This window comes from Lepidothrix coronata, unplaced genomic scaffold (assembly GCF_001604755.1).
Source record: "Lepidothrix coronata isolate B3197 unplaced genomic scaffold, Lepidothrix_coronata-1.0 Scaffold92, whole genome shotgun sequence".
Taxonomy (NCBI): Eukaryota; Metazoa; Chordata; class Aves; order Passeriformes; family Pipridae; genus Lepidothrix; species Lepidothrix coronata.
This window is the reverse complement of record NW_016690272.1, coordinates 2,679,713-2,703,210: the sequence shown is the minus strand read 5'-3', so window position 1 is coordinate 2,703,210 and position 23,498 is coordinate 2,679,713. Positions and strand designations below refer to the sequence as shown.

At 44.3% G+C, this 23,498-nt stretch overlaps 1 protein-coding gene across 5 annotated transcripts in view; it reads right to left on the bottom strand.

Annotated features, from left to right (window-relative positions):
* The window catches only part of BMP2 (bone morphogenetic protein 2), a 217,469-nt gene that overhangs the window by 147,442 nt on the left and 46,529 nt on the right, over positions 1-23,498 (bottom strand). For 2 of the 5 annotated variants that reach the window (XM_017821790.1, XM_017821793.1), the window contains 2 exons: positions 3,331-3,542; positions 600-688 (listed from right to left, as the gene is read on the bottom strand). The gene's annotated coding sequence lies outside the window, so the exon portion shown is untranslated. Of the gene's footprint in view, positions 1-599; positions 689-3,330; positions 3,543-5,937; positions 6,074-16,692; positions 16,718-23,498 lie in introns of those variants that run through there. The other 3 variants (XM_017821794.1, XM_017821795.1, XM_017821791.1) reach the window with 3 other exon arrangements.

Sequence of the window (23,498 nt, the reverse complement as noted above, 5' to 3'; positions counted from 1 at the left end):
AATTAATTTAACAGGTACATGTGAGTACACAAATAAACAAGAGCTTACAGATACCTCACACCAGATTAGTATAAAATTTACTCTGACTTTAGACATTTAAGAGCTGTGATGACTTAGTGCTGCATTTATTGGCAGGTGAGCAAACAAGGGGAAGGGCAAAATTTCATAGACAGCCCTTCTTCAGAAGTAGGAAAAAGATGGTGCTACCAAAAACCATATTCCCGACTTCTGTAGCTTCAATGTTACCCTAAACCCACCAGTCTGCAGCTGAAAGGATCCTAATTAATTAGAGATGAGCAAAAGGAAGTTTCTTTGCTGTTTCAAACCAGTTTGGGTGGGTTTATGCTAAAATATTAATGCCAATCAGCAAGGATCCTCCTGAAACAATTCTCTAAGTCATCTTCATTTGCTGTGCTTTGGTTCCCATCCCAAAGCAGGGTCAGGGCACAGGACTTGAATTCTTTCTCAGGAAACCCTTTTTTTTCCTAAAAAAAGAAAGTCAGGAATCTTCTGTTCCTCAAAGCTCAGAGATACTAGAAAATGAAATATAAATGAAAGTCCTGAGTTGTGGATCTTATCAAGTGGTTCCTACAACTTACCTTGCTGTTCTTCAGGGTCCAAGAATTCCAGCAGGACACGGGGTGGAAACGAGTCTTGTTTCAGTCCCAGAGTCTACAAATTTATAAGGCTGCAATTAAATATTGAAAAGAAAAACATTTTGGTTAATAACAGACATAAAAGGGCTAAATGCTGATTTTCCAAGTCCTGACTAAAAGGTGTTGGAATTCTATGGTATACAAAAATTCTAGACAGAGGCTGGGGATTTTGGAGCAATTTTCATTCCATAATGGAACTAATTTTTGTTTAAAATATTCACAAAACAACATTTGTTATAAAAATTAAATGTTAATATAAAACATTTACTATATTCAAAAAACATGGAAGGATGTTACTTTTTTGTCCTTTCTTATTGTTCCAAGTCATGTCTAACATCACTGTTGCTGATTGTATCTTTCCTGGCTTTCTATTTCAGCTTTTTCTCACTTTGTTTTGGGGGGTTTTGTTTTGTTTTTTTTTTTTAAGTTTCCTAGACTGTCTTTCATCTTCTGCAACTTTTTAGCACCCTTGTTCCATTGCATCCAGTATCAATAAAGGATAAAAAGAGGTAGAACAAAAATATCAAAATTCCAAGAGATTAACATCTCTATTTTTAATGAAAAAGCACGAAAAATGTTGTTTATGATGTAGCAAGCAGGTTGTCTTTCATCACAAGTGTTTTGAAGAGGAGATGTGAACAAGATATACTGACAACATTTAATTTTATCTGACTTTACTGAGCTGGTTTTATCTCACTTTAGTGAGCATAATGCTTAACATATCAGAAGAAAACAGCCTGCACAAGAATTATGAGTAGCAGGGGAATTAAATAACAATAATAATTATAGAAGGTGTTTCTACAGACTTATTTACCTGTTCAGTATCTCACAGGCCTAAAAACTGCAGCACTAAATTAAGCTTTTTCTACTCTCTGATGACGCTGAGGAAACATTTAAACTGAATTAGTAAGAATTTGGAGAAGAAAGTTGTAGCAGGGCATTGACCTCCTATGAAAAGGCAGAAGTAAAACATAAGGATCATGTTTACCCTGGATGAGTTTCCTGTCGACACTGTTTATTATTGAGCAATAAACACACTTGGATTGTGGAGATATATCTTCAGAAGAGGTATTAAGAACCAAACAGTTTCTGTAAATCTTCTGAGTGGGATTAACATTCAGATTTAAACAAGGTTCCACACATAACACGCATTTGATCACTTAACAGGTCCGTGTCCAAAATATTCCTGGCTGCAGATGTGCAGTCAGGATCTGATTCCTCCACTTTGCCTGGCCAAAATGCTGAGATTTGGTCTTATTTTAACTAAACACATCCTAAGTTATTTTTGTATGTGTCTCTCGGGCCACATTTTCACTTGAGGCGAATTTCTGCTGTGGTGATGGGTTGTAAAAGTTCCTTTCTTCCACCCCCCCTCATTTATCCCACTTTGTGGCATTATCTGATAACAATGCTGGGGACACCCTCAGTCCCTCATGCAAAATATAAACAGATGGGCCATGAAGAGAAGGCAGCACCAAATCCTTGTCCCAGCACTGCTGTGACAAGGGGTGGGAGCCCTGGGGGTGATTTACAGCCCTGGCTGGGGACACTGAGTTAGGGCCGGATAACTTTGCTCCTTCAGCACAAAGGGAGCTCCCCACGAAGCCTCAGCCCCTGGCATCAGCACACAGGCCTGATCTCCCACAGCCTGGAGCAGGGAATGACCTAAGGACTATTTCTCCAGGTTGCTCATTCTGATTGCTCAGGATCACTCTAAAACCAAACTGTTTCTGTTTGCTTGTGGAAAAGCGAACGTGGGAGAAAACGCATTTCAGGCTGAAAGAAAGGTTTCTTTACGTTCACAAACGGCAAGTGGGGTTTTTCTGTTTCTTTACTTTCAGAATTTTATTTTATTATTAAGTTTAATTGAACCTGATCTCAGAACCCCGTTTCAAAACAAAGCCTGAGCACTTCACGTAAAACCCGCTGAAGTGACAGCTTTCACTTCGCTCTTCCTTCCAGGGTGGGAAAGTTTGGTTCAGATTGTTTGCCGAGTTCGACAAGGTTGGCTGCAAACAGTTTGAGCTGAACCGAGTCTGATTTTTCAGCAAATGACCCAGGGGAGCAACTATTTGTTTTACCTACTGTAACAATAATGTTGGCCATTTCACCATTAGTTTTTTGTCAATAGCTGATTAGACATAACAAATTTAAGACACGACAGACCAGCACTGCTTTGACAAGGGCTTTGGAGTGTGGAGGGTGCTAAAGAGAGCTCTAGATGCTGATTAACCCCTCCACGGTGTTGTGTTTATCCCTGCCCGGGGTCCCACCTCTGCCCAACTGGGATTTATATCCTTAGGGAGCCTGGCTCTGGGTCCTCACTCAGTGACCACTATCAGTTACAGTGCCCAGATAGCACAGAAGTGGGCCCTTCAAAGCAGCTACACATGTAGGAATAGTCTGGAGCAAGTGTGTGGATGCAGCCAACCTTCTCCCACTCCTCAGAAAGTCAATGTTCAGAGCAAACCCCTCCTCTGACCTGTCAACACGCGCGGCCTCTCCGCTCGCCCTTCCGAGATTCCAGGGCTGGCGGGAGGTGATGGGAATTGAACTCTGGCTCTCAGGAGCACCTGGCTTTGTTATCTCTAAGGGCCCAGGAAGATTTCAGGCCCTATCACCCCGTGCCATGTCCTGACACTTGACTCACAAAGTGGCCCTGGTGTTGGCTCACCTCCAGGCTGAGATAGCGACTGTCAGCGGCGAGGTGAGAAGGAATGGGAGCGGAGCAGGAGAACAGATCCTACTGCTTCTTGTAGGAAAACACCACAGCCCAGATTGCTGAGGAGTCCTCTCTCTTCTGACTCCCTCTGAACATCAAGATCTTCACTGCAGAGAGTCCAGGAGGTTGAGTTCACACAGGCTTTTTTAGTGCATTATCTCCATCTGTGTGATGACCATGGGAGGGGGGGGGAAGAAAAAAAAAGAAAAAAATATTGGTTAATACTAAATGAAAACTGATGGATTACACATTCCAAGTATCAGTGAAAGCAGGGAAGTGGCCCAGTTTCCATGCATCTGACTCTTCTTTCAGAAGTATCCTTTCCATGTACAGAACTATTCAGCATTTACTACTGAGAACAAAGAGACTGAAAGCCCATAACCCCAGACAAAATAACGAATCCCAACAGATAATTTGATTTGAATACTCTGGAGCAGAAGCTCGAGCCTGATGCTAATAGCAGGACACCTCTCTGGGAACAGACCCCGGGCTCTAACCTGCTGTTGTCCCCACGGTTGATCCGTGCCCGTGTTATGTGCATAAGACAGATGCAGGAATGCCCCAGGAAGGAGGAGATACTGCTCTCCATGAGAGACCAGATAACAGTGGAGAAAGCAGCTGCTTTAGAGAAACTTCACTGCTTCTAAAGCATTCACAACTCTAGAGGCATTTAGTGTTTGCTCTTTTATCAGTGCAGCTGCAAGTGATAATTCAACCTCCAAGTGGTCTGTGCTTTTGTTCTGTCTGAATTGAAAAATGCCCCAACAAAAATCCTTGCATTGTATCAGGATTATGTGCTTGGAAAGAACTCAACAAATTGCATTTAGGATGATCAAAATGATCCATTTTCCTCACAGTGTTGCCAGTGGACAAAGGTTTGAAAATCAAATTTGAGCACTATCGATGTTACTGCCTGATGCAAGAGCAGTGACAGAGCTTTATCAGGCAAATTCCAAGACAGATGGGCCCAAAAGACAGTTATCTTTATTATCCTCATCCTGCAAACAGCAGTTGCCAGTGTCACACACTGACACTTCACTAGACATCCTAAGCATCTTTATCATCTCAATATCCCAAAATAGAATGCCTCCTGTATACTGACTTCTCCACAAGACTACCCTTGCAAGTGCTGTTTCTCCTGTACCAAAAATAAAATAAAATAATAATAATCACTCTTCCAAACTACTGCACCATGAATGTTGTCTCTCTCACAGCCTCACTTCTTGTAACCTCCCAGTGTCTTACAGTGCAGCCACTGGGGCAATAAGCAGCTCCAGGTTTGAGACAGAGATTAAAGCCCGGCTTCTTGTATATTCAGGAACCTCATTCCCACTAAAAATTGAGCCTTTATCCCAGTTTGAATGAAATCTCACCTTTTGTGTGTGCAGAGCAGAGCAGGGCAGAGCTCTCCTGCTGCAGAAATCCCCAGCACAACAGAAGGTTGGTGCTGCAGCCCCTGATGGAGTGATCCAAACCCACTGCCCACCCCACCAAAGCAGCCTGGCTTGTGTTAGGGACCTGTATTTAGACAGGGATGTGAAGCCATGGAGAGACTCAGCAGGAAAAACTCCCCAGCACACGCTCCTGCTCCTGCTGGATGCTCCCCATTTCCCAAACAACGATTTCCCCCCCGGCAGGAATGTTGATTTAAACCATTCATGCCAAGGTGGGTGCAGGATAAGGTTATGTGATTCTTGGAGCCACCACACCAGGTCATGAATGATGGAGTAATGAAAAGAAAATTCCATGCTCATTGCACAGCAAATAAAGGCAGGATTGTGGAAGCACTGGCTGCCTGCTGAGCTCTGCCTTGGGGTGGGCACAGATCTGCAGCACAGAGGATGGAGAGAGATGGTTGGGAGAGAACCTCATCGTAACCCCAGGTTTTCCCTACTGACCTACAGTACCCAAATCCCTCCCAGGGAAGAAATAGGGGAACAAACCAGACTTTTTGAGCCTCAGTTCCCGTCCTGCACATCCACAGTTTCCACTGACTTGCTTAGAACTAAAGGTGCCCAGTGGCTCTGGAAGTCATGCTAAAGGGTCACCTGCTCTGCAGAGTGAAGATTATTTAGATTCTGCAATTGCTCATATTACCATGTCAAGAGGGTTTCTTTCAGGACATCATTATCTCCAATTTCCCAGGCTTCCAATGTTTTCCCTAGGAATAATCCCCTACAACGTGAGGTTTGTTCAATACACACGCTGAACAAACTATTTATACGTGGAATATGTAAGTTTTTATATAAACTTTCTGAAAAAACCAAAAACCCTCCAGTTTCAGCTTGGCCTTTAAAGAAGTGCAAAAGCTTTGGTGTGCTTTTAAAACCAGAGCATCAGAAAGGATTGATTTTTTTTTTCCCCCTGGCTTGACTGACCCCAGACTGTAACCTCAGACAAGCTGATAGTTGAGAAAGTAAACTAATTACAACATATACCCAGAGCCTGCCCTGCCCCGGCATCACAGACCCAACATTCCCACATTGCTCCTTCTTTTCCACACTTCCCAAAATTCATTTCAGTGAATCCAAGTTGCTCCCAGCCTGGATCACATGCTACCTTTTGGCACAGCAGCCACTGGCCCAGCCCAGCTCTGGGCATCTGTTGCCTTTGCCAAACAAGCATTTTCACGACAAAAGTCAAGAAATAAATACCAGTTTCAAGAAGTTCCTGAAACCTCTATTTAAAGGGCCTTCAGTTGTAAGTTCAAGGAAGGCAATGCCTTTGTGACAGCACAGCTGTGGAATAAAAAGATTCCCAGGGCCTCCTGGCTGCTCTGACTCCTGGGCTTTAGAATTATATGAGTATGGGCTTAAGACCACCCAAATTCTTTTTTTTTTTTTTTTTTTTTGTTTTTCCCTTTTTGAGAGGGGGGGAAAGAAAGAGAGCATGGACACACAGGGGTGAAAGGGACCATCCCCTCCCCATCATGTTGGACAACTGTAGTTTTACAGTACCAAAGATGTGACAGGCAGCACTGACCCGTGACAGCAGCTGTATTTACACTAGAGCCTAACAGGGAAAGCACACTGGAGGGGCTGGAATATGCACTGCAGGATACAGTGGCCTTTGGAGAGATGCTTTAACCCACATGTGCCAAATCCAGCTGCAGGAATTTAATTCCCTGCCAAAGCACAGCCAGGGGGGAACTGACTTTTGTCTCTCGCTTAGTGAGCATGTGGCTGATTTTGCACCTGAATCTCAGCTCTCTACCAGGAAGCATTCCCACAGGAACAGGAGAGGTTCTGCTGGAGAGCCAGTGTTCCACTGAGGATGAAGCCCCCAGCTCTCCACTCATGACACAGTGAGCGCAGGGACCCCAGACAAGCACCTGAGGGGCAGGGGTTGTGCCCTCACAGATCCAGGCTCAAAGCAATCCACTGGGACTGGGTCTCTTCAAACTGAAACTCATTATACAGCCTTTTGACAACATTTCTTTGTTTTCTAATTGATTCAGGCTTTCTTAGGCTGATCTCTCAATACAGAGTCTAAACAAAGAGAAACATAATCAAATACTTGCTTTTTCAGCAGGAAAAAAAAAGAAAAAAGAAAACCATGCACATTTGCTCCGTCTTAGGCTGTAGTTTTCCTGGGCTGCTCCCATCTTTATTTATTGTTCTTCCTTCACACCATGAGTTCTTGGATAGCAAAGGAAAACAGCCCATGTCTTCAAGAACAAGAGTTGGCTGGAAAATCAAATTAAAAATGGTAATCACATTTGCAGTAGTGCAGGTAGCTAAAATAGTCCACGTTTTTATTTATATCACTTTGGGTAGTGACTATGTCAGAGCCCTCTTTGCATATTCCCATGTCCCATTAATTCCTTTATTACCACTTACTTTTAATCACCTGCCAAAAGCAGGTGCTTTATACTTCCCTGGATAACAGATGGAACACGGGGTTTGTGATGCAAGAGTCAAGACAGGATGGGCAGATGGGACAGGTTGGAGGAGAAGGGAGAGAGGAGGAGAGGACAAAGTTCAAAGCCACGGGAAGATTTAGTGTAAACTTGTCACGGAGGAGGCTCCAGCAGACACATCTCAGTAGCAGGAAACCCGAACCACGACATGTTTGCACAGAAGTTTTCAGCACAGGAAGTGCTCCAGTCTGCAGGACCTGAGCAAAGGCACTGGGGCAGGCAGGGCAAGAATGTGCAGCAACCTCAGTTCAAGTTTGTCCTCTGACACAAGCAGAACGTGGCTCCAGTCACTATTGCAGCCCCACAGGGGTGAGACCCCTTTAACATCGACCTCCTGCCCACAGCCTGGTGCCAGGGAAGGCAGCACGGACAAGCAGGAGGTGCTCGGGACACCTGGCACTGGAGGTTGTATAGCATCCTTAGATGCAGCCAGCAATCCTCACAACCTCTGGGAAAAAGGGATATTTACTCCAAAACACCTTTAAAGCCTCTCTGTTGATTAGTGAACTTTGTATTGCTTCGAGCTGAGGCACTTCAGGCCTGTCCCACACCAAGCTCTCAGATGGAGAATAAAGAATGATACAGAATCACAGAATGGGGTGGGTTGGAAGGGACCTTGGTGATCATCTGATTCCAACCCCCTGCCATGGGCAGAGACAAATTCCACAAGCCCAGGCTGCTCAATGCCCTACCCAGCCTGGCCTATCCTGCTCCCTGTCTTCCACATCATTCACTCTGAACAACCTGTGGAAGTTTTTTCACTCATTCATCAGTACGCTTGTCCTGGCTTAGGTACCTGTTGTGCAATCAAACCTTGCACTTCTGGTGAAATAAAACAAAGGCAGGTCAAAATGGCAGAAATGGTGTGAGAGCTCGAGGGCCCAGTTTTCATTTCACACACAGAATTAGCAAAATCCCTCGATTCCCAACAGCCATTCCTTCCCCCCCATCCCTCCTCATTTATGAGGGGTTGGCTGTGCAGAAGGGACCAGGACAGTTCCAGCTGACCCAGGACCCTCTGGACAACGAGAGCAGTGTCCCAACAATCCTGTCCCCATCCTCTCCCCCTGGACAAACATTCCCACAGGCTGTAACCCCAGGAAGGGCTCAGGGAGCAGAGCAGGGAACCTGCAGCAGCTCAGCCCCTGACGTAGGTAGATCACCACCCTCCTGCCAGAAAGAACCATTTCAGGGACTCCTTTCCACAATATTGGGAATTCCTGCAAAACTCCCGTTTCTGACGTGCTGCTCTGATGTGAAATATCCCCAGTGTTTGCAAAGGAGTGATTCTGAATGACTAACCAGCCCCGCATATATTTCAAGAAAACTTGGAAACAGCCTTGTTATTTTTGGAAACACGGACGCTTGTTCGGAGCGAGCTGGCAAGGGGGAATTACTGTGGAAAGTTACCCGAGGAACAGAGAGGCTGCAGTGCCACCTACTGCTTCACTCCGGGCTCTGAGTTTGGAGTTCACAACAAACACGGAGACAAACAGTGACACCCGGGAGTAGCCCCGAGCTGAGTCACCCAGACCTGACCATGACCCAGCCCAGATTCCTCACCAGAAGGTGCAAGGTCAGTGCCACAGACAGTGATGGAAGAGCCAATCCTGCCTCGGAGCTTTGCAGCCCAGAGCAGGAAGCGTGATGGACCTTCAAAAAGCACTTAATTTTTATTTAAATCATCCTTTGTATTCTTTTTTCGCACACAAATAGGAAAGTTGATTTGGACTCTTAATACATCCTCAACTTCACCACAGATCAGCAGCAGTAAGTTCCAAAGATACTCGAAAAGACATACCAAAGGCATCTTGTATAAAAGTGTGGCTTATATGGTTTTTTTTAAATCCTTGAATTTATTTCTTTTCATAATTTAACCTTTTAATGTAATGATAAGCCTCCCTGCTACACAAGACAGAGAACAACTTCCTGGCCTCCAGTCTGCTAGTCAGTCAGTACTGTATAAAACTTCACCAGGCTCACAGAATTTATTAAAAAAAAAATATGAAGAAATGCAAAAATAAAACCAGTTTGTGCTTATATGGAACTGCCCAGTTAAATATGAGACTATTCCTTGACTACATTTCAGTTTTCCCAACCGCAAATTCACAAAACGTAGATGATTCCACAAAGAAAACAGATGCTCCTTTGGGATTCTGAGTTCCCAGCCGGAAAACAAAACATGCAGAAACGCCAGGGGAAGGTTGTTTTCTCCCCCAGCTACAGAGTATCAAAGAGCCCTAATTAGAATTTGCTACTCAGTACAACGTATTATCAAAATCACCAAAGAGAACATATCCATTTATTCATAAATGTGGTCTGGATTATCCAGGCATTGGAGATGCTTGGTTGGATGTGTGTCTGGTCTGGTTTGTGTTTGGTTTGGAATCCATTCATTTAGTCCTTAATTTGCCATTAAGGAACTGATACAGCAAGTGTGCACATTAAACATTTAAATGTGGGTGCCTGGAGGCACATGGAGCTAAACAACTGCAAGTGGTTATCCCTGGAAGTTGAAACAAGTGATTTTCCTTCCTCCACAAAGATGAGGTTAAAGGTTGGACCAGACGACCTCCAGAGATCCCTCCCAACCTAAACTGTTCTATCACTCAAGCAGGAACGGGCAGTCAAGAAGTGCAGTGCAGAGGGTAATGCTCTGGAACATCACTTCCCATTTGTGGCAGGGCTGGACAAAGTTCCTACATCCAGCTCTTGGGATGCTTCAGTCCACAGCTCCGGAAGGATTTAAGTGAGAAAGTGCCCTGACATCAGTACCTGGGGGAGGCAGCACCCAGGGCCACTCATGAGGTAGATTTGATTACACTGCATCTGTATAAAAACCTGACCTGAATCCCTCCTGTGCCAAATGCCAAAGTGCTTCTCCACAGACCAAAGGGATTCCCTGAGTAGTTTTGCCCATTTATCGTGGCTAAGAGAAATTCCTCACAGATCCTAATAAATGTTGAATACTGTCACACCACTTAGAGCAACGTTTTTTGTAGAATACAGCTATAGAAAAATGTATCACATTTCATGGTCTGTTCTTCCAAAAACTCCTACAATTTGGCCTGTAGGAAAAAAAAAAGGAAAAGCCTGTTCAGCAGTGCCAAGCTTTTAATGATGTCCCAAAGCAACACAGCTTTGAACAGAAAGTGAGGAATATTGGATCCGTGTAAAAGGAGACTTGGGACAAGAGAACTTTGCTGTAATGGAAGGGAAACAGTACAGAAGAATCCTCAGGAACATTTCCACCCAGTTCTGGGCTCCCCAGCACAGGGTTTGCTGCTGGGAGTCCAATGAAGTGGCACAAAGATGATTAAGGGACTGGAGCATCTTTCGCTTGAGGAGAGACAGGGAGAACTGGACTGTTCAGCCTGGAAAAGAGAGGGGTCAGGGAGATCTTCTCACCTGGCATAAATAAATATCTGTTGGGAGAGAATGAAGAGGGAGCCAGAGTCTTCCCACTGGAGCCCTGTGACAGCACAAGAGGCAAAAGGCACAAGCTGAAACAAAGGAAACTTCATCTGACCATAGGAAAAACACCGGTTTTTTTGTTGTGAGAATGATCAAACATCGGGATAGGTTGTCCAGAGAGGTTGTGGAGACTCCATTCTCGAAACCAGAAATCCCAAGCTCCTCAGTTTTCCTTGTTTCTTTTTTTAAAAATGCTGATGGAGATCAAATTCGACTCCATCAGGTCACGTCAGAATCATTAAACTGCAATAAAGATCAACCAAAAAGCAAAACTGCAGACCAGGTGTAATAAACACTGAAGCACCAGGACTTTTTCTTCCACTTAAACCCTGCTCTACCTGATCCCTCAGTACACACAGGAGAGCCTTTAGGAGAGGGATTCAGACTAACTAATCCCAACTAAAACATTATTGCATAAACTGGATTTATTCACCTCCTTCAATGACAGGTACCCACAGAAACAGATGTGGGTCTTTCTTTTACCTCAGTGTTTCAACCAATGAGACAACTCTTTTTTGGTTCTTATTTGTACTAAATTTAAGGGTTACAAATGGGTCTGATCAAACACAGATTCAAAGAACCTACAAATACAGACACAAACTCCTCAGTTTAATTCCCTTTGTGCAAAATGTCTGAATTTAAGAGCACAGATTCCAAAAAAGAAGACCAAATATATGTAAAAGCATCTTGCTCCTACAAAGGAACCGATCCTGCATCTAATTAAGGAATTGGGAAGATTCTATTAATTATGTCCCCAAGATCAAGGTTTGGCCAACTCTCTTTAGAGCCTGGGTGTAACTAAGCTCTAAATAAGTCTGCAGGAGAAGACAAGAGTGTGCAGAAGCAGCAAGTGGCACTTAAAAAGCCCAGCCTGGACCCACAGTGCTCAGCAAACAGCCCTGGTTTCCGTGGTGGTTTGTGAGGAATTTGCCTTTGAATCTGCATTAAATAGCCAAATTTTCTACATCCTGCTTGATGCATTTGGGAAACATCTGTTTTGATTAAGCTGAAATCAGTGCAGCACGTTAACATCTCAGGGGAAATTGGGTTCATTTCATACGGATTTGAGGGCTGTGTTCTGGTGATATCGAGCACTGAGGGAAAGGGGTGACACCAGACAATTCTGGGAGAAAAGGAAGCAAACTGAAGCAAACTGCCACCATCCCGTGGGTAAGAATCACTCCCAGAGCAAAACAGCTTTCCAAATGTGTCTGTTGGGGTGCAGCAAGCTGAAAAAAATCGGCTTTCTCCACAGAAAATTTTCTTCTGGAGAAGGAAAAATAAAGCCAAAGCCAGTATTACACCCATTTGAAAAGGCCACTCCAGTATTACAGGTGTTGTAATTCAGTCCTCTCCCATCCCAGCATTCCTCCATCATCAGCCACCTCTGGTTTGATGAAAGCTCTCCACTGGCTGCTCCCAAGGGAAAGAGCAGCACAGGCATCTTGGGAATCTTCAGCTGTGGTTCACTCTGGGCATCTGGTTAGACAAGCTGCTCAGGGGGCCCACACGGGCACCAAAACAGTAAAATCAAAATAATACTGAACTACCAGTGTCAGATCCATGAAAGACCTTCAGAATACTGTGACTAAAATAAAATTACAGCACTGGGAGCACTGCAGGCACAGCGTGGAAGGGAGAACCCCAAGGGAATGCCTGAGGAGGTCTGTTGTAGCTGAAGCCCATTTTGATTCGTTTTCTCAGTCCACTCTCTTTTTTATCTATTGGATGTTATCAGACTCCTGCAACTAAGATTTTCCAAGCTGCTTAGAATTACAAATGATTTTCAGTAGCGTTTGGGTAACAAAGCTCCCTCAAGTTGACTTGGAAATCTCTCCTGTGCCCACTCAGCCTTGCAAGACAAGGACTACTCCATCGAGGATTTCCTAACACAGGGGCCAGCAAGGAGGGCTTTCACTGGGAGGTTGTACATGGAGCAATGGAATAAAGGACAGTCTGAGTTCTCTGATGAGACTAAGCAGTTGGTGAAGTTTGCAGGGTTTGAGCTCCTTACTGTGGCAATCACAGCAAGGCAATTTTGCAGACTTTAGTGTCGTATTTCCCTGCTCCTTTGAAAAAAAACCATCTAGTTTTCAACACAGCTCTAATGATAACTCCACAAAACTCTGTGGTTTTGCTTTGTAGATCACTGAAGTATTTTGTCTCATGTTGCTCCACAGCTCTACTGTGTCAGCTCCAAATGAATCAAAGAGAACTCTGAGCAAAAGCTGTTTGAAGCTGGTAACATTCTGGATTCTCAGTGGAACCACCAATTTTGCCTGATGAGGTTCACTCCAAAGGCTTCATTGACTTAAGCCAATCTTTCAACAGGCATGGCAGGAGTTTAAGGTTTCTGATGAACCATGAAACCAGGCAAGTTTCCGAGGAGCTTTTGGGGAAAGCTTTCCTTAATTCCAGCTCTGCATCACCTCACAATTTTGCCACCAGTCTCACAAGACCCAGGGGAGAGTTGTACAAGCTGTTGAGGAAAGCTGTGACAACTGGATTAGAATATCCAGCAGGCCCAGGGGACAAGGAGTTATTCACCAGCTTGTAGGCCAGAGCTCCAAGGGTCAGTCAGGGAGCCAGGGAAGAGATTTCAGAGCAACACTGATCTCCTGTAACAAATAGGAACTAGTGGTTTTTTTCTTTTTAGACAGGGTTTTACTGTAAAATGCTGATTTATCAATGCTGGCAACGATGCACTTGGATCCAGGATACAATTTCTGGACAGGGAGAGACACTCCAAACTGCCATGTATCCTCTGGAATGCTCCTGAAGCAGCTTTTAAGGTCACTTTTTAAAGAAAGATTAAAAGCTACCGAAAACAACTGAGCTGCTGAAATCCAGGATCAGCGTTTTGCTCTGTCACACTGTTCCTACTCCAACTAGTTTCTTTGTGCTCTATCTCCTCATTTCCCAAGCAACTAAGACTTCCTACCTCATGGAAGTCACGGGAAGAAGTTTTAAAGTCATGGAAACTTTAAAGACTCCCTGGTGCTTCGCTGTAGCAAGGATGGGGAACACAAATACTTCCTGTACCTCGCCACGGAGGTGTAAAATTCCCCAGTGTTTCTCACCAGTGCTGTCAAAACATACAACTGGCCAGCACATTCATTTGGAGTGAGGCTGGGGGCTTGACCACTTTGAAGCCAGGTTTGGGTTATGCCTGTGCCCCATCCCAGAGGGATGTTAAGCACAAGCAGAGTGGTAATGGTCTTCTGCTCATTTGGAAATCCAGAAAATGTGTCAGCAGTGACCTCTGAGCAATGAAAGAAAGTCATTTTTGTTTCTAGTTCTGAAGAGTTCCCATGTAGACTCTCCCCAGCAGAGTCTGGAGAGGTCTGTTTAGCAGCAGACCTGCTGAAGGTCTCACACCCAGTCACAGCTGCCCGGGCTGCAAATACAGATTTATAGCAATTACATTTATCCTTCGGGTTATACAAGCAGCAGATCCACCAAATTCCAGGTCCTCTTCACTACCCAGCCCTGGGCTGACCTTACACTCCCTCTTTTAGTTCAGTTTAAACATTGTCATCTGCATTTTCTTGTTTGTCTGAATCCTTGGGAATCTATATAAGAAAAGATGCACGAAGAGAGAACTTTGTGTTCTTTTTAACATGTCAGCTTGGAGGACAAGGATTAGAAACCTCTGGGTGACACAGACTGGAGTCAATTAGGACAAAACATTCCGTGTGCACACTCTCCTCAAGGCAGTATCTGCAGCAAGTGTGTAATGCAAACCATGCTGAGCAGCCCTGTCCAGCCTCATTCCTGTCCAGCTCCAAGGATTCTGGCTCAATCTCACCAGACAGAAATGGGCAGTTCCTCTGTCATTAGAGAGCACCCAGGGAAGCAGCACAACAAAATGCTTCCTGCTGCTGCTAAAGGCAGGAGGCTGTGATTTCAGCTCAGTTGTCTGCTCTCACATGGAGCAATCCACAAATATTTGAGTTTTCTGGCAGTACAACCTCCCTCCCCTCCCAGTAGCAGAGTCTTTTGCTCTAAATGCTCCAAGACATTTCCATGTTTGCCTTCTCGGGCTGTTGATAGTAAACTGCTTAACAGGAGAGGGCACCTGTGATGCTTTTCCTGATTATTGATAACATCTAAAAGGCTTTAAACATGGTCTTTCCTGCTTCAGCTTTTACAGGAGGTTAATTGAGATCAGATACTACGTCGCTGTTAAGCTCAGCTTTGAGTAAGTGCACAGTCCAGACTATGGAAAAAAAGATGTTAAAAAATATTTGGAATAGTTAAATATACCCAGATCAGCCACACATGATAACTCCAGAGCACTCAGGAAGACAAATGCAGGACTCTGAGCCATTATCTGTGGAGTGCTCACTGAAAACATTTATGGAACTCCAGGAGACCAGAAAGCTGATTTTTTAAAGTTAGGGAACAGTTTAGGGACATTTAGCTCAGTATGTAGATCACAGTATAATCCCTAAAAAAGACACTAGGAAATACCTTGGATACATGGAACAGAACAAAGTACAAGACAACTGGCTTAAAAAAATCAGATTTTTTTAAATCTGAGAGGGAAAGGGTGGGGAGAAGTCAATTATTTGTTCTCTCCTTCCCCCAAGGACAGGGCAAGAGTGAAGGGCTAAATTTTAAAAACAAAAGAAATTCAGCTGAGAGGTCAAAAAGATGTTTCAAAGTTAAGTAACAGTTACTCGGAGAGACTGTGAAATCACCTCTCACAGGCTTCTAGACCCTGCCAGGGAGGTTTAGGCTGATTATTTACTTGATTACAGGTATGGCTTCCAGCCCCCAGCATCTCCTCTTGCTCCTCCTGCTACCTGACATCCCATTTCATTTCTCCTTCCCTCACAATTTCTTCCTCGCACCACTTCTTCCCCTTTCCCTCCAGGGACAGGGAGTGGGAAATCAGACTTTAAAGAATTCTGCCTCAAATGAGTGATGAATTAAGACAGAATTAGTGTCACTAATGAGAACGTTTTTCAGCCTTTATTAGCCCAGTGACTAAGATGATCTCTTATGCTCTGGTTATATAGCTGCTTCCTTTGCAGCACCCCTAATTTCAAGAGCCACGAACAACTTAAAGAGCCGTTCTGGCTGAGATTTTCTAGGCATGAGGTAGAATTCCAGCATAGTGCAGCTTCCAAGACTTTTCCCATTTGGAAAAAATACTGTGTTGCTGGAGAAATAACCCCTGGTCCTCTAGTTAGAGCCTGTATGACAACAACGCACGCGCAGGAGGCAGCGGGATCACGAGGATCCGCCGGGCTCCGACGTCTCTTTCCTTTGGGAGCTTCAGGACTTCAACGCTGCATTACCATCAGCTCCTTCCCTGGGATGTGTTTTCCAAGGAACTCACCGATGGCACGTGTGACAAATGATATCTGTTGCATTTTATTATCCCCCTCCCTCCCCGGGTTGCCATTTGAGCCGTGTCTGGCAGCAGTGCCGGGCGCTGATTAACGTCCCCCCGGTGCCGCTGCTCCAGAACACGTGGGCTCCATTAGCCCGGCCAGGGATGGAATGAGCCCTTGGGAATTACCCACCTATCCCACCAATGGGACTTACCAAAGCTGGGAATGTCCTACAGATTAACTCTTGGGGATGGAAGATGTGAGTCAAACCACGGCTTGCTGGGGAAAGGGGGAGCTTTGTCAACCACCCATCGGCCCCGAAACCTTGGGAAGAGCTTTGGCAGTTGAGGAGCAAAGTTATGTCCTGAGACAGGGAGTAAAGGAAAACCAAGGGCTGTCATTACTCCTGTGCACTTGGACAATTTGAAGGAGTTTCTTCTTCAACCTCAGGCCACAACTGGTAAAATAATCCTACAGAAGTCCTTAGGCATGTGCTTAACTCCCCTTAAAATCAACATCCCACCGATATTGCTGAAATTAAATGTGTGCTTAAATGTTTTTCTGAATCTGGGAACTTACTTGACAAGGGTTTGTTTTCTTTATTTTCTTCTTGATTTATTTTCTTTATTTTCTTTTCTTTCAATGTTAACTCAAAAATGCTGCGGACACATAAATATTAGGCAAAATTATTAACTTTTTCTAGATTTCTTGGCCTTTAAAAAAAAAAAATCTGGTCTGGCTAGAAGGCTGTCTTATCATAAAACCAACATATTAAATTTCTCTGACAGTAAAATCTATCTATAGACATACAGTAACAACAAATTAACCTCAATCTGACATGAATGAAAACAGTTCCTAAGTGGTTATAGTTCCTAAAACAGAATCTATATGCAATAAATATAATTATTTCACTGAAATTGTTAGCACATGTTTTCCTTTTGCAACAGACATGTTCCCCGTACCATCTTTGTTGTATTGATATGTTCTTTAGTAGCCCCTTCTGTGCCTTCATCCTTGATTTAAATTTACAGTGACACATTTTTAAACAATAGCAGGAAACCTCACTTATGACTTTAATTATAAAATGGTGTTATAAAATTATATCCACATTTTACTTTTGGCAGTTGGCAATCCCCATTTCACATAAATAACCCTTCTTGGCCTCAGCAGTTCTCTTTGGTTGATCTCAATGCTTACTGTATGTAATTGATATAAAAACACAAGGTTTAGGAAGCAGTTATTGGAACTTGTTAAAAGAAGTAGTCAAGTTCATAAACGCAGTCATTTTGCTGTGTTACATGCCAGGAGAATTAATAATGGACTTTTGGGAATAAGGGAGAAATTCAGGCTTTTTAAAGGAAGACTGATGTAACTACAGTGTTCCACTCCTATGTTAATTGTTTGGCTCACAGAGCCACGGCTTTGTTTCTCTTCCACCCACAGCTGCTTCCAATAATTTTCCAAAACCTGACACATACACACACATCCACGTTATACATCCAGTTCTAGCTGCACATATGCACTAGCACCAAAACAATTCCGGTGTGCTGCAGGAAGGAACGGGAGCAAATATGTTATACCTGGTGGTATGAATGAAAAAGGAAAGACAAATCACAGCACAAAAGGCTGTTCCAGAAGGCTGAAGTTCAGCAAGACTAGAGATGGAGCTGCTTCGAGTCACTTCATAAACCAGTTCACACCAAGGGGTTGATTTTCAGCTGAAGATCCCAAATTTGCACAGAGCCATCTCTGTCTGTCTTACCTTTGCACATGAATGTGCAGGAGGTACTTGTCTGCACGAGCAATTAGCTCCAAAATTGGATCCTCTGAGGCACAAGGGTTGCACAGGAGCACAAAATGTCACCTGTGCATAGCCCAGGGATAAACTCATCTGAAAAACTCAAGCAGCACCTTCTTAACTTATACCTGGCCATCACACAGCATCGCTTGCAGGGTTAAAGTTAAAGCCTTGGATGGACTGGAGACAAAACCCAGCCCAATTCTCACCAGCTCTGGGCCCTCCAAACCCTTCACTGAGCTGGGGGAGCTACAAATTGTCCTTCGCTCTGAAGACAAGTCACTTGAGTCAGGACCCACTCAAAACTTTTCCTTCTGCCATCTTAAGGACCCAGCTTCAAAAATTCTAACCTATTAGAACTAATTTATGAGAAAGAATTCAAAACCATCAAGAATGTTATTCTTAAATTTCCATTTGGCATCTGATTTATCTCATACCTCAAATAAAAACCAGTTTAAGACAAAAGAAGGGGACTTTGTGCTTTCTGGATGTGGATCCACCGGCTCAGATCCTGAGGGATGTGTCCTACAAGCCAAGGCACACAAGGGGACAGAGCCACAGCTCAGGACTGGGTTTGTGGATGGCCAGAGGTCTGGGATGCCACAGATTGTCACTAACAACTGCCAGATGTGGATGGCTGGAAGCAGGAGCAGCCTGGGAATTCAGAGGAAAGCTGAGATGTTTAAAATGCCCGTGCTGTCAGCAGGGAGCTGGGAGGGCAGGACAGAGGGACCAGGAGTGTGAGTCTCACACAGAAAGAGACTGGACTGGCCTGCAAGACAAAGCTAAATAAAATTATTAAGCAAATGAGTGTTTAAATTATAGGTCACTACCTTGGGGTAAAGACTGAGTTTTAGGAACAGGGAAGGAACAAATCCTTTTCCTCTACCATACCCACTCCAGCTGGTTTTATACATCCAAAATGTGATGGAGTTGGTGTTTGCTCAGTCAAAGGTGTAAGTGCCCACTGGTCATATACCCTAAGCACCATCAGGGACCAAGGTGCCTCCCATCCCTTTCCAGGGAACAGGGACAACACACCAATTCCTGGAAGCAAGAGCCATCCCGTGCTTTTGGCCACTCAGCCAGGAAAGCTCGAGGACACTGGGATTTCAAAAACTTCTTGCCTTCTCCCTGCTTCACCATGCAAGGGAGGAGACAACCCCATCTCTGTGACATGATATTAATTCAGTAAATGAATCTTAGGAGTTTTAATTCTTCTCAGTCACTGAACTATAACACCCATTTCAGCCTCTCAAAGCCTGTCCCTGATCACCTGAGACCTACTGGGGCTCTGCCCACGGCAGAGGTGCCACACCAGCCCTGCCACCTGTTCCAGAGGTCCCAAAGCCAGTGGCTTCCACCTTAAAACCAGCACAGCTGTCAACTCTTTGGTTTTGGTCTTCCTGACTGCCCTTTTTCTTCCTTGGCCACCACCAGGTTTGTGCAAGTGTTAAACCAAACCTGGAAAAGCAGTGCCAGGGAACACGTCGCTTTTTCCCTGAGGTTCAGCTGAGGAGGCCACAGAGACCAGCCTGGAATTCTCTCTCCCACAGATGGGACAGAGTTGCTGGATAAATAGGAAGCTGACTACCCAGAAGTGGAAGAAATTACTTCAGAGGACGCTGAGACTCCTGGGACTTTCACATTTCCTAATACAAGTTTCAATTTTGCTATTTTTGTTGAAAAGGGGGTGTTCAGCCAAAGGAGAAGTAAGTCCTTCCTCCTCACAATTCCCACTGCTCTGTGCAATATTAATACTTAAACCTTATCATTAGGGATGGTCATATTTTGTGGCACCTGAGGTTTTGCAGACCTCTTGAACTTCTGCAGGGAGGGAGTGGGAAAGGGAAGCTGCAAAGATGAAGCTCATCACATCTTTCCTTGCAAGCCTGTGATTTGTTTTTCCCTGTGAAAGGAGATTTAGGGGGTTTTTTTTTTCTTTTTAGCCTCATATTTTTCTGCTTAAAGACCTATCTCCAGCACTCAGGTTGCAAGCAAATAATAACAACAAAAAAAAAAGGCATCACAACAGAGAAACTTGGGTTTTCTGACTCAAATAACAACTGAAATCAGAACCCAAAGCCATTTCCATTCCAAGTCATGGATGATGGTGGGCATTGGAATTGCTGAAGGAGAAACAGGACAAAGAGTATGTTCACTGTGTTGCTCCCAAAAAGCTGAATCCTCCCTGTTGGCTCAACACAGTCACAGAAGCCAGAAAACACCACAACTCAAACCAGTTTAAACCTTCCCTCACTCCTAAACTTTAAAGCTTAACAGTGAATTAATGGATTTTCTACTGCAGTGAACATCAGAAGCGTTTATAAAGCTTTCACATTACTTTTATTCAGTAAATAATTTCACAAAACTGAGGTGAAATCTCAGGTAAAATAAAAAAATTGCTAAATTTGTATTTTTGCCCACAGAGGTGGGTGGAATTTTTTGGGTTGGTTTTGGCAAACAAGATATTTGTGCCCTCCAAGGCTCCTCTAAATTTTGGGGCCCACCTCCTACAGAAGACACTTGACTGGACATTCAGCATCAGCCCACTGCAGCCATCAAGATTCACCCTCACACAAGGCACTCAAAAAAATCACTTTTCTCAAAGTCCCTAGTTTTAAATCCCTCCTTAATTTCAGTGTTTTCCTGGCTGAGAACTGGCACAACAAAAACCTCTCTGCTTCCAGGACCTGGGTGATAATTCAGCTGCAATTTGTCTTCTAAGGTCTCAGAAGTTTTCACTCTTTAACAGAAATAGGCTTTGTAAGAGTAACAAATTGTCCGAGTACATCAAAACTCGACAAAACATCAGGCTGAGGAGCCACAGCAAATCCCAAAAGACAGGCTCTTAAAGAAATTTATGGAACAACGGTGTCCTCTGCTGGCAGGAACCAGACTCGACTTGTAACACCGAACTGCAGCGCCTTCCCCGGGATCCTGGGACATCACCGACGTGTCAGGGAATGGTCTGAACGGGAAGCCCAGAAGGGGCCAAAATCAGCACTCGGACAAAGTGCAATTTGGATAATCTTGTCTGGTTTACCTTGGATGAGGACACAGGTCGGGGATATTTGATGCATAAACCTTTAATGACAAGACACAAATCTGAATATGATTCCAGACGAGCCTCTGTGAGTCCAAGCCCCAGGGAACAGGGCAGCAGCATGGAATGGGATCCAGATCCTCCTCTCAACCTCACTGCTTGTCCTCAGGGTGTCTCCAAGCAAATCAGGCCTCTTCCAACTATTTAGATTTTAAAAGCATCAGAGCAGTGAAGGCACTGTTTGCCCACCCAGACCTTATCCCAAAAAGGAGCTGAGGGGCTTTCAAGAGCACACAAAGGATATGGAAGTCTGGGATTTATTTCCAAGGGTGGCACATGTACTAAAGAATAGAGTATTCCAGTTTCAAAAGAGGCCTACAGGCCCTTACCTGACCTGGCTGTCCCAGGAACTCTGATAACAACCCAACAGCTTATGTTTTGGTGACACTTCCCTAAAACTGCTCTAATTCTCAAAATAAAAACCAGCGTAGTTGAACCCCAAGTTTAAGTCTGATGCACCAGAAAGTTCTGAAGAGAGAAAAAAAAATCAGCCAAAGGTAAATTCACCATTTTCACCCTTGCCAGGCACCTGTCCTGTGTTCCTTATGCTCCTTCTTTGCCTCAGAGGGGTAGTTGCACAATCATAAAAAAGCTCATAAATCCCAATTATCATAAAAAATAAGCATTGTTAGAATTCTAGTTAGTCCTAGGATCTAATTACAACCATAAAAGCACACAATGACGTGTCTTTCCCATCAGCAAAGCCTGATAATTCTCTCGAAACTCACAGGGTTATTATCCAACATATTTAGAAAGACAGAACAAACTTTTGGGCTCAAATCCACTTTATCAGATCCCTTGAGTTCTATTTGTTTGCTCTTTCCAAACACACAAGCCGGTTTAAGAGAAGCTGCTACCTCTCCCAGTAAGCTTTGTTTCCTGGATGCAGAATCATAGAAGGGTTTGGGTTGGAAGGGACCTGAAATATCATCCAGTGTCACCCCTGCCATGGGCAGGGACACCTCCCACTAGCCCAGGCTGCTCAGAGCTCCATCCAGCCTGGCCTTGGACACTTCCAGGGATGGGGCAGCCACAGTTTCTCTGGGCAACCTGTGCCAGGGCAGCACCACCATCACAGTGAAGAACCTTTTCTTAATATCTAATCCAAACCTACTCTTCCAGTCTGAAGCCATTCCCCCTGTCCTATCACTCCAGGCCCTTGTAAAAGGTCTCTCCCCATACTTCTTGTGGGCTCCCTTCAGGTACTGGAAGGCCCCAATTAGGTCATCCCAAAGCCTTCCCTGTTCCAGGCTAAACAATCCCAATTCTTTAAGCACTTCAAGCATTTGATACCCCATAAGTACTGCAGCTACACCACCACTACAACAAGAGTTCTTCCAGCTTTTTTCAGGAGCCAATAGAAGCCACCAGTGGGAGAAACCCCAACACCTGCAAAACAACTGCACTGAGGCTTAAGGAAGCGGAAGCCAGGCTCGGGATATGAGGGTTGGGAATCAGGGCTCAGATTTGGCAGGTTTTGAGGGTCACAGTGGCAGTATTTTGGTGAAGAACAGAGTAAAACACACTGTAAGGTTGAATGAGATGAGGTGAACGAAACAAGCGAGCAAATTCCATTATAGCAAAACAGTGGAACTACTTCTAATGATCCCTCAGCTTAGTCACCAATTCTATTTATATGTTTTAAGGGACCGTAAATATTTTTATTGGCACTGGGGACACAAAGGGAGCCTTCCAGTTTCTATATAAAGAAGTCATTTTGGACAGATCAAAACAATAAAGGCCCAGGACTCCTGGATGACAGATGCCAGGATGTTAGTAACCATAAATGGGTTTCAAATATGGCCCCAGCACCATCCCCCACAGTAGCCCTTTCAAGTGGGAATTACAAATTGCTTACTTGGAGAGGAAATTTCAAACAGGCCACTTATCAAAAAGTGCCAAATAAACCTGTCATTGGGATAGGAGTTACAAACCATTCCTAAACTCTGCAGACATTTCCTGAGCCTGTGAACTCTGATCTTGGCTTCTAATAAACATGACATCAGCTCCCCAGCCCTGCAGACACAAGACACATGACCCACCACTGCCTTTTCGCTTCCTCTGCAGCTCCTTCCAGGATCTGCTCCAGAGCACATCATCAGTGGAAGACTTCCCACTTATTTCAAAATTGGGTTTGGATCAGGCCCTTAGAGGGAGGGCAGGACAAGCACAGCATGGAATCAGTGTCAGAGCTACAAAGGTTACTGCAGGTACCCACTTAAAAGCAACGCTGAATCCGAGAGCTTGGAGGAGCTTCCCGGGTATTGAATCAGGAAGTGGGTTAAGACAAGACTCCTGTTGCTGCCAAAGGCTTATTAACTGCTCCCATCTCATCCCAGAAATGTCATGAACCTCTAAAAGCTCTGATTAAGCATGTTCTGGATGGTCACTGAATAACATCCAAAACATGCTAAGAATGATCACAATACCCTGAAATATTTCAAACGTTGGAATGAAAGTCACCTTAATTTCCAGAGAAAT